The sequence below is a fragment of the Alexandromys fortis genome, unplaced genomic scaffold, assembly GCF_014885135.2.
Source record: "Alexandromys fortis isolate MF-2015 unplaced genomic scaffold, M_Fortis_MF-2015_v1.1 scaffold_21, whole genome shotgun sequence".
NCBI lineage: Eukaryota > Metazoa > Chordata > Mammalia > Rodentia > Cricetidae > Alexandromys > Alexandromys fortis.
This window is the reverse complement of record NW_026067905.1, coordinates 5,174,719-5,185,389: the sequence shown is the minus strand read 5'-3', so window position 1 is coordinate 5,185,389 and position 10,671 is coordinate 5,174,719. Positions and strand designations below refer to the sequence as shown.

The following is a 10,671-nucleotide window of genomic DNA, read 5'->3' as shown; positions in this document are numbered from 1 at the left end:
TAAAGAAATGCCCTACTTGCTCTTTCTATAACCAAACGCCACTGCCTGCAGGGGCTAATCCAAAGGGCACCCAAAGGAATGAAATCTGGCAGATGGATGTGTTTCACTTTGCAGAATTTGGCAAATTGAAGTATGTTCACCACACCATTGACACTTATTCAGGCTTTCAGTGGGCAACTGCTTTAAGTTCAGAAAAAGCTGATTCAGTAATCACTCATTTATTAGAAGTCATGGCTATCATGGGTATACCTACACAAATAAAGACAGATAATGGTCCTGCTTATGCCTCTAGGAAAATGAAACGGTTTTTTGACTATTACAATATCAAGCATGTTACAGGTATACCATACAATCCTACAGGTCAAGCAGTCATAGAAAGATCAAATCGAACTATAAAGGATATGTTGAATAAACAGAAAGGGGTGGAAAACACCCCCAGAAATAGGTTACATAATGCTTTGTTAACCTTGAATTTTCTTAACGCTAATGAGAAGGGGACAACGGCTGCAGAAAGACATTGGATAATGGAAAAGTCTACTGAACTAAATCAACCAGTTTATTTCAAGGATGTGCTGACCTCACAATGGAAGCCAGGAGATGTGCTGCGTTGGGGAAGGGGTTTTGCTCTTATCTCCACAGGTGAGGAACAATTGTGGATACCGTCAAAATTAATAAAGGTTCGGTATGAAGAAGAAAAGCCATTTGGAAAAGATAAATAACAATTCATTCACAAGGATGGCGAGCATACTGATGGTAAGGAATTCAGGTAGGTTGGGGGCAGGGTTCTTTTTTTTTTATCTCCACAGGAAAATACTGATCTTCAAAGAATTTAAGGGACCCTGAATATTTAATAACTGATGGATGGAAAATAGTTACGACCCACTAAGACTCAACAGTAACATGAGTAAGTATTGATTATATATATATTTTCTTTTTTCTCTTTGAACGCTTCTTTATAAATATGTAGAGCTGGTTTTGGAGTTGGACTATGGCTCAGTCCCTCTTCAATTCCAAGCCTGTTGATAAGAGATATCTCAGAGTTTCTGTCTCAGATCAGGAGCCATGAAATGGGACAGAATGAGGATAATTATATACTTGATAAACTTTCTTTGCTTTTCCTCATATCTGTGTCTTTCTTTATATGTCAGAATATGTCCTTGTTGTTAATGTTTAAATTTCCCATAACAAGCAACAAATTTCCCTACAGTAATTTTTGAAGTTTCCAGGATGAAGATGGGGCCCCACAACATCAACTCAACCTGGTTTTTATGACGTCATGAATATTTTTTTTCTTTTTCTCTTTTTTACGCGCTAATATGAGACCTGTTTTTTGGTACCAACTGCACAAGACAATTTCGAATGGTGCACATTTTTGACAACACTCTGGCCGGACCTTCTCAAAGTGCTCAGGGACTAGTTATAATTTTCTTAGGTCAAAGGTTAATTTGGGAATTTTACCATCATTTGCTTTCACAGGAGCCCCTAAGGAGAACATCGCCCCCATGTCAGCTTGAAGCAATCTTAGAGGACGACGTCCCCTCTCCCAACAGAGTTTGCCCTCAGGGTTAGGGACATCTTTTAGTGGTTGGTTTGGGGTTGAGGGGATGGGGAGATGTTTTATGGAATTAGGGGTATGTTCGAAAAAAAAAAGGGGGGGGATTAACTGGTTTGATGGGATGATTGGTATTTGTGAGTTACTGTTTTTAGAAAATTGTATTGGTACTGTTTTCTGTATATTGACATATTGAATATTGAATGTGAGTGTTCCTACCTCTATTTTTGTATAAGAATATGCTTATATTGTATTGATACATCTACCATATCACAATGTACATTTCTACCTCTGATACTATTTATGTAATAACATTGTTTACATTTGATATGTAATGACATTGTTTACAGATGAAGATCATTGTCTTCATATATTGCACAGTTGTTTATTGTTTTAGTCTTTAAGTTAGATAGATATTGAGAATTATATAGATTAATAGTCATCTAAGTTTGTCATTTGTAATTAGACTAATCAGGTTCTTTAGATATATAGAGATTATACTCAGTATAGATAGATAATCTTCAACCTCTTTGGAGAGCTGTAGAATATGGCCTTTAATATAACTCAGAGTTTCGTGATAGTGAGACACAATTGCTCCTGGCAACACCGCTCTATTCCCGAGAGAACGTTGAGCACCAAAGACACTCCACTGGGAGCTTGTCTTCTTGGCAGAACTGGCCTTTGGGTTAAGAAAAGCCCATACCTCAACCACTGACAAAGATACAGAGCGTGCATCAATGGATACAACAGGACTGTCATATCCTGCCAAGACAGGGTAAGATAGTTTTGAAAAGTTCCTTGCCTTTAATAATGGTATGTCAGTTATGTTAGGCCTTAGCCAAAGTTGGTTGACTCAACATTGCAAACGAGACTTTGGGTGATTGCTCAGGTAGTCAGTTGTCTTTGTCAATTGTTACACATTTGGATCGTTTGTTAAGTAATATTTATTGCCTTCTCGGATCTTTGATGGAGTTGAAGATTATATAATTGTAGTTACTCTCTACATTATTTAGACTCCTTGAGATAGAATGTTTAGCAAAACTTTTGATTCTCAATATTGTTTGTTATATTTATTTGTTATTATTGTATATAGTTGTATTTGGTTTAGTTCTGTCTTATTTAGACAAAAGGGGGAGATGTAGGGATAAGTCCCACCCCTTAGGGGGCGTGTTCGCCTCAGGCTAAAGTTCTCCTATAAAATTGGTGAGCGTGCTCCCAGCGCTCTCTTCTGCTTTCCTGGTCTCCGCGGGAACAGTGGTTCTGTAAGTCTATTCCTCCATTAAAGCTGTCTATATTTTGACAATCTGTCTGCATTCGCTTACGCCGTTACATTGTGGCGTCCAACGTCGGGCTATTTTGCCCCCGACTCAAGCGCGTAGCCTGCTAGCTAACACAGCACGCTCCCGGGTGTCATTTTCTTAGTTTATGACTCGGGCCCCAGGGCTGAGTCCGAGATACACTCTGCCTTCAGGCCCATAATATCCAGAGAGGCAGGCAGATCTCTGTGAGTTCAAGGCCGGCCAGGCGGTGGTGGCAGACGCCTTTAATCCCAGCACTCCGGAGGCAGAGGCAAGCGGATCTCTGTGAGTTCAAGGCCGGCCAGGCTGTGGTGGCACACGCCTTTAATCCCAGCACTCGGGAGGCAGAGACAAGCGGATCTCTGTGAGTTCGAGGCCAACCTGGTCTACAAGAGCTAGTTCCAAGACAGGCTCCAAAACCACAGAGACCACCACCGGCAGGAACCAGTCGTTGCAGGTAAGAGAAAAAATTTTCTTTTATAATTAAAATGTCTGAACACGTTACCATTCAAGAATTTAACAGTTTTTTTAATTGTACCATGTGGGAGATTTTACAAGAGGTGTCTATCACCCCACCTCTATGGATCTTTCTGGGATTCGTAGTTTTCCTTGGCACTATATGGTTTGATAATAGAAATATGATAAAGTCTTTACGAGCAGAGGTTGCACGCTTAAAAACAATTGAGAATGACAACAATCTTCTCAAGAATCAGTTTGAAGTTCTCCAGGAGGAGAACAGATCTTTGTTTAACATGACTCGATCAACTGAGGAAAATTTAAAAAAGGTACAGACTGATATTAAGGAGAAATTCATTACTATGGAAGAGGGAACAGCTGATTTGGATCGTAAGCTCCAGTCCCTTTCTGTAGGAACTGAAACATTACAGGCTGATATTAAGGAGAAATTCATTACTATGGAAGAGGGAACAGCTGATTTGGATCGTAAGCTCCAGTCCCTTTCTGTAGGAACTGAAACATTAGTGGCTGATATTAAGGAGAAACTCATTACTATGGAAGAGGGAACAGCTGATTTGGGTTGTAAGCTTCAGTCCCTTTCTGTAGGAACTGAAATAGTAACTGAGAGAATCAAAACTGCTGAATGTGACTATCGGATTTTGTCTAAAGCTTATGACAGATTGGCAGAAAGATTGTCAATACAAGAAGGCACGGTTTATGCCATAAAAATTATGTCCAAAGATGAGAACTTATCTCTAATGGACAAACTTCATACTTTAGAATCCTCAATGAAGGCTTTGGAACATAATTCTGGACAGGAGATACAGACATTGCAGAAGGCAATGGTGAATAGAATTGAAAAGATTGAGGAATTTCTAAATTCTGATGAAGAAGAACAAACGGTAGAAAGGCAAATTTTAACTACATCTGTGGGTAAATCCCTCCGGGACAATTTCCACAAATCTCTACCTACAGCTCTACCTGCCTTTCCAGTAATAACAACAGAGAAGGTGATTGGTTCCAGAAACCCTAGGGTCATTAAGGAAGATACATGGGAGCATGTCCGTATGAATGATCTCAAAGAAATTAAACAGGCTGTCATGACTTTCGGGATGCATTCCTCTTTTGTTAAAGAGATGCTAAAGTCTTGGGCATCCACAAGCAGAGCTACGCCATTGGACTGGCTCCAGCTGAGCTCTGCAGTCCTTGAGAGTGGGCCGCACTTAAAATGGAAATGCTTGTTCAGGCAAGAGGCTAGACTTTTAGAACAGCAAGAAAAGGCGAAGGGAAGTGACATCTCCCTAGATAAAATTCTAGGTGAAGGACGCTTTTCTGACCCTCAGGAACAAGCTAATTTGGACGAAAACACACTCTCCATATGCACTACAGCAGCCTTAAGGGCTTGGGACAGGGTACAAGACCCAGGACAGAGAATGGAATCATTTGTCACAATTAAACAAGGTCTGAGAGAACCTTTTAGTGATTTTTTACAAAGACTTACTAAGGCTGTGCAAATAGGGATACCTGACCCTGACGCAAGACGTATAATGATTGAGTCTTTGGCTTATGAAAATGCAAATGTGGAATGCAAAAAGATTTTGGGGCCTTTAAGGTTCAGATCAGCACCCTTGGAAGAATGGGTCTTGCATACACTGGATGTTGATACATTTGATTATGGCACTGAAGCATGGGTAGAAGAAGCAATTTCCAATGGTAAAAGGAGACACCAGAATACCAAATGTTTTAATTGTGGCAAAATGGGTCATATGAAAAGGAATTGTAAACAACGGATCTTCAGAAATAATAATAATGCATCTTCTAGAAATAACAGAAATAGGAGGACTCAGCCTTCAGGTTTATGTAGAAGATGTGGAAAAGGTAGACATTGGACGAATGAATGCAGGTCTACAAGAGATAGACAAGGCAACCTGATACAGACGGGAAACGTGAGAGGGGGGGCCTCACAGGCCCCCATGGCAAACATGGTTCAGTCATTTCCAGTTTCTGCAGAGAACGTGCCTCGTCAGGACAATTAGGAAACCTCATGCCTACTGTTACAAACGATAATGAGCAGAAAGATGAGTTACGTGTGTTTTGGCAAACTTCTATAAATGATCAAAGACCTAAGCTGAGAGTGTGTGTAAATGGCATTTTTATTACTGGCCTGCTGGACACAGGTGCTGATGTAAGTATCATTACCCCAGAATCTTGGCATCCGTATTGGCCTCTTCAGAATGTAAATGTTCAGCTCCTGGGAATTGGAACCCTATCTCGAGTAAGACAGAGCACAAGATGGGTTGAATGTATAGGGCCTGAGGGACAAATAGGAAAATTAAGGCCATATGTAGCCAATATTGCAATGAATTTATGGGGTCGTGACCTATTACAACAATGGAATACCCAAATTAACATTCCTGCTACTTCTAGAGCCTATATTTCTGAGAATAATATTAAAAGATATTACAAACGGAGAAAACCGGCCATTCGGGCCATACAAGAACAAGTAATTGAAGCCCCTTCAGAGATACCAACAGCCTTGCCTCTAAAATGGTTGACTGAGAAACCAATATGGACAAAGCAATGGCCTCTAGCTGAGGAAAAGTTACAGGCTTTAGAACAGCTGGTACAAGAGCAATTAGATGCTGGACATATAGAAGAATCTACCAGCCCTTGGAATTCTCCTGTATTTGTGGTTAAGAAAAAATCAGGTAAATGGAGAATGGTGACAGATCTCAGAGCTATCAACAAGGTTATTCAACCTATGGGTCCTCTGCAATCTGGAATCCCTTTGCCCTCTTTATTACCAAAAGGATGGCCTCTTATAGTTATTGATTTAAAGGATTGTTTTTTCACCATACCTTTACAAAAAGAAGATAGAGAAAAATTTGCCTTCACGGTGCCTACTTACAACAATTCTCAACCTTCCAAGAGGTACCACTGGGCCGTCCTCCCCCAGGGTATGTTAAATAGCCCCTCCTTGTGCCAATATTTTGTGAACCAACCATTGCAAATAATACGCAAGAAATTTCCCAAATCTATAATATACCACTACATGGACGACATCTTGTTATCCGATTCAAACATGGATACCTTGAACAGACTGTTTGAAGAAATAAAGATACTTTTACCTAAATGGGGATTGCAAATTGCTCCTGAGAAGATACAGAAGGGAGATTCTGTTAATTATTTAGGTTATAAAATAGGTTTGCAAAAAATTAAGACACAAAAGGCACAAATTAGGAGAGATCGCCTACGGACTCTTAATGACTTTCAAAGACTGTTAGGAGACATTTCCAGTCTACGACCAGCTGTTGGGATAACACCTGATCTAATAATTCATTTGAACAAAACCTTGGAAGGTGATAAAGACTTAAACAGTCCCAGAGAATTAACAGCTGAAGCAGAAAAGGAACTGACAATAATTGAGGAAAAATTACAACAGGCACATGTGGACAGGGTGAATCCAGAGCTCGATTGTATTCTCGTCATATTACCATCCAAAATTTCTCCTACAGGAATTTTAATGCAGAGAGATGATATTATCTTGGAATGGATCTTTTTACCACATAAACCAAGTAAAAAACTGAAAACTTATGTGGAAAAAGTCGCCGAGTTAATTATAAAAGGAAAGCTGAGACTTCGTCAATTAGCAGGCATAGACCCAGCAGAAATTATAGTGCCTTTCACTGCTGATGAACTAAAGAAATTATGGGAAGATAATGAACCATGGCAAAGAGCTTGTGCTAGTTTTTTGGGAGATATTAATAACAATTATCCAAAAAGCAAGAGGCTTAACTTCATAAAGAGAACTTCATGGATCCTTCCTCGAATCGTCCGTGATGCTCCAATAACTGGAGCCCGTACATTCTATACTGATGCCAATAAAACAGGGAAGGCAGGTTACAAATCGGAAGACTTGGGTAAGGTGGAACAAAGTCCTTATGATTCTGTCCAGAAGGCAGAATTATATGCCATTCTTATGGTGCTAAGGGATTTTAGAGAACCTATTAATATAGTTACTGATTCGCAATACGCAGAAAGAGTTATTTTACATATTGAAACTGCTGAATTTATACCTGATGATACAGAACTAACCTCATTGTTTATCCAGGTTCAAGATTTGATCAGGAACAGGCTCTGCCCTATGTACATAACACACATCCGATCCCATACGGGTCTGCCAGGTCCTCTAGCACAAGGTAATGCAGACATTGATCAGTTATTGATTGGTAGTGTGCTACAAGCCTCTGAATTTCATAAAAAACATCATGTTAATAGCAAGGGTTTGAAGAAAGAGTTTTCTATTACATGGCAACAGGCTAAGGAGATTGTAAAGAAATGCCCTACTTGCTCTTTCTATAACCAAACGCCACTGCCAGCAGGGGCTAATCCAAAGGGCACCCATAGGAATGAAATCTGGCAGATGGATGTGTTCCACTTTGCAGAATTTGGCAAATTGAAGTATGTTCACCACACCATTGACACTTATTCAGGCTTTCAGTGGGCAACTGCTTTAAGTTCAGAAAAAGCTGATTCAGTAATCACTCATTTATTAGAAGTCATGGCTATCATGGGTATACCTACACAAATAAAGACGGACAATGGTCCTGCTTATGCCTCTAGGAAAATGAAACGGTTTTTTGACTATTACAATATCAAGCATGTTACAGGTATACCATACAATCCTACAGGTCAAGCAGTCATAGAAAGATCAAATCGAACTATAAAAGATATGTTGAATAAACAGAAAGGGGTGGAAAACACCCCCAGAAATAGGTTACATAATGCTTTGTTAACCTTGAATTTTCTTAACGCTAATGAGAAGGGGACAACGGCTGCAGAAAGACATTGGATAATGGAAAAGTCTACTGAACTAAATCAACCAGTTTATTTCAAGGATGTGCTGACCTCACAATGGAAACCAGGAGATGTGCTGCGTTGGGGAAGGGGTTTTGCTCTTATCTCCACAGGTGAGGAACAATTGTGGATACCGACAAAACTAATAAAGGTTCGGTATGAAGAAGAAAAGCCATTTGGAAAAGATAAATAACAATTCTTTCACAAGGTTGGCGAGCATACTGATGGTAAGGAATACAGATAGGTTGGGGGCAGGGTTCTTTTCTTATCTCCACAGGAAAATATTGATCTTCAAAGACTTTAAGGGACCCTGAATATTTAATTACTGATGGATGGACACATTTTGTAAGTATTAATTTATATATATATGTCTTATTAAACATTTCTTTATAAATATGTAGAGCTGGTTTTGAAGTTGGACTCTTGCTCAGTCTCTCTCCATTTCCAAGCCTGTTAGTAAGAGAAAAACCCAGAGTTTCTGGAGTTTCTGTCTCATGTAAAGAGCCATGATATGGGACAGAAAGAAATATGAGTTTAGAAAACATGTTTGCTTTTCTTCATATCTATCATGCCTTTCATTGAATATATATGTATGTCTATATATGTCTATATGATTAATGTTTAAGTTTTTTACAATGAACAATGGAGTTTTTCCTGAAGTGACATTTGAAGTTTCCAGGAAGAAGATGGGGCCTCACAACAACAACTCTACCTGGTTGATATGACATCATGATAATGATAGTGCTACTACAAGACCTGTTTTTGGTACCAGCTGCACAAGAGGATCCCAACTTGGTTAGCTGAAATGTTGCACATCTTGTACAACATTCTGGCCAGACCTCCACAAAATACTCAGAGACTATTTGCAATTTAAAAAGACATGGACCTTGAAATTTAACCATCATTTTACTTTCACAGGATCCCCCAGAAAGAACGTCGCCCCATGACAGCTGGAAGTATTTCTAGAGGACGATGTCCCCTTTCACAGTAAAGTTTGCCCTTGGGTTTAGGGACATCATTTAGGGGTTGGGAGGTTGGGGGAGAAATTTTATAAGCTCAGGGATCATTTAGAAAATAAAAAGAGGGATGATGGGATAATAGATTTATAGTTGTGAATTACTGTTTTTAGACAAATATGTTGGTATCGATTCTTGTATATTGATACAAAGTTAAATTATATTGACTATTGTCTGCATGCATGTTTCTACCTGTGTTTAAAACATTTTTTATGTATTGACATATATTGTATTGATATATAATTTTATATATTTACCATACTTCAGTGTACATTTCTACCTCTGATTAAGATACTTATATAATGTTTGTGTATTGATATATATTTACCATTTTGCAATGTATATTTGTACAATGTTTATATTTGGAGGTCATTATCCTCATTTGTTACACAGTTGTTTATTGTCTTAGTCTTTAAGTTAGATAGATATTGAGAATTATATAGATTAATAGTCATCTAAGTTTGTCATTTATAATTAGACTAATCAGGTTCTTTAGATATATAGATATTATACTCAGTATAGATAGATAATCTTCAACCTCTTTGAAGATCTGTAGAATATGGCCTTTAATATAACTCAGAGTTTCTTGATAGTGAGACACAATTGCTCCTGGCAACACTGCTCTATTCCTGAGAGAACGTTGAGCACCAAAGACACTCCACTGGGAGCTTGTCTTCTTGGTAGAACTGGCCTTTGGGTTAAGAAAAGCCCATACCTCAACCACTGACAGAGATACAGAGCGTGCATCAATGGATAAAACAGGACTGTCATATCCTGCCAAGACAGGGTAAGATAATTTTGAAAAGTTCCTTGCCTTCAGTAATGGTATGTCAGTTATGTTAGGCCTTAGCCAAAGTTGGTTGACTCAACATTGCAAACGAACTTTGGGTGATTGCCCAGGTAATCAATTGTCTCTGTCAATTGTTGCACATTTTGGTTATATCTCGTTTGTTAAGTAATATTTATTCCCTTCTCAGATCTTTGACGGAGTTGAAGATTTTATAATTGTAGTTACTCTCTACATTATTTAGACTCCTTGAGATAGAATATTTAGCAAAACTTTTGATTCTCAATATTGTTTGTTATATTTATTATTTGTTATTATTGTATATAGTTGTATTTGGTTTAGTTCTGTCTTATTTAGACAAAAAGGGGAGATGTAGGGATAAGTCCCGCCCCTTAGGGGCTGTGTTCGCCATGGGCTAATATTTGCCTATAAATTTGGCGAGCATGCTCCCAGACGCTGCTTCTGCTTTCCTGGTCTCCACGGGAACGGTGGTTCTGTAAGTCTATTTCTCCATTAAAGCTGTATATATTTTTACAATGTGTCTGCATTCGTTTATGCCATTACATGCAACCCCAAAAATTCTTCAAGAAACTTCCAACAGTTGGTAAACACCTTTAGTAGCCCTCATAATAAAGTAATAATTGATCTGAGAAAGAAATCAGGGAAACAGCAACCTTCATAGTAACTACAATTAGCATAAAATAT

At 38.7% G+C, this 10,671-nt stretch overlaps 1 long non-coding RNA gene across 1 annotated transcript; it reads right to left on the bottom strand.

Moving 5' to 3' along the window:
- Positions 1–535: 535 nt before the first annotated feature.
- Positions 536–9,957, bottom strand: LOC126497296 (uncharacterized). Its single transcript, XR_007590566.1, has 2 exons — positions 9,895–9,957; positions 536–2,255 (listed from the first exon to the last, which is right to left on the bottom strand). It is a non-coding gene; the product is annotated as an uncharacterized lncRNA (long non-coding RNA).
- Between the last annotated feature and the right edge of the window lie 714 nt (positions 9,958–10,671).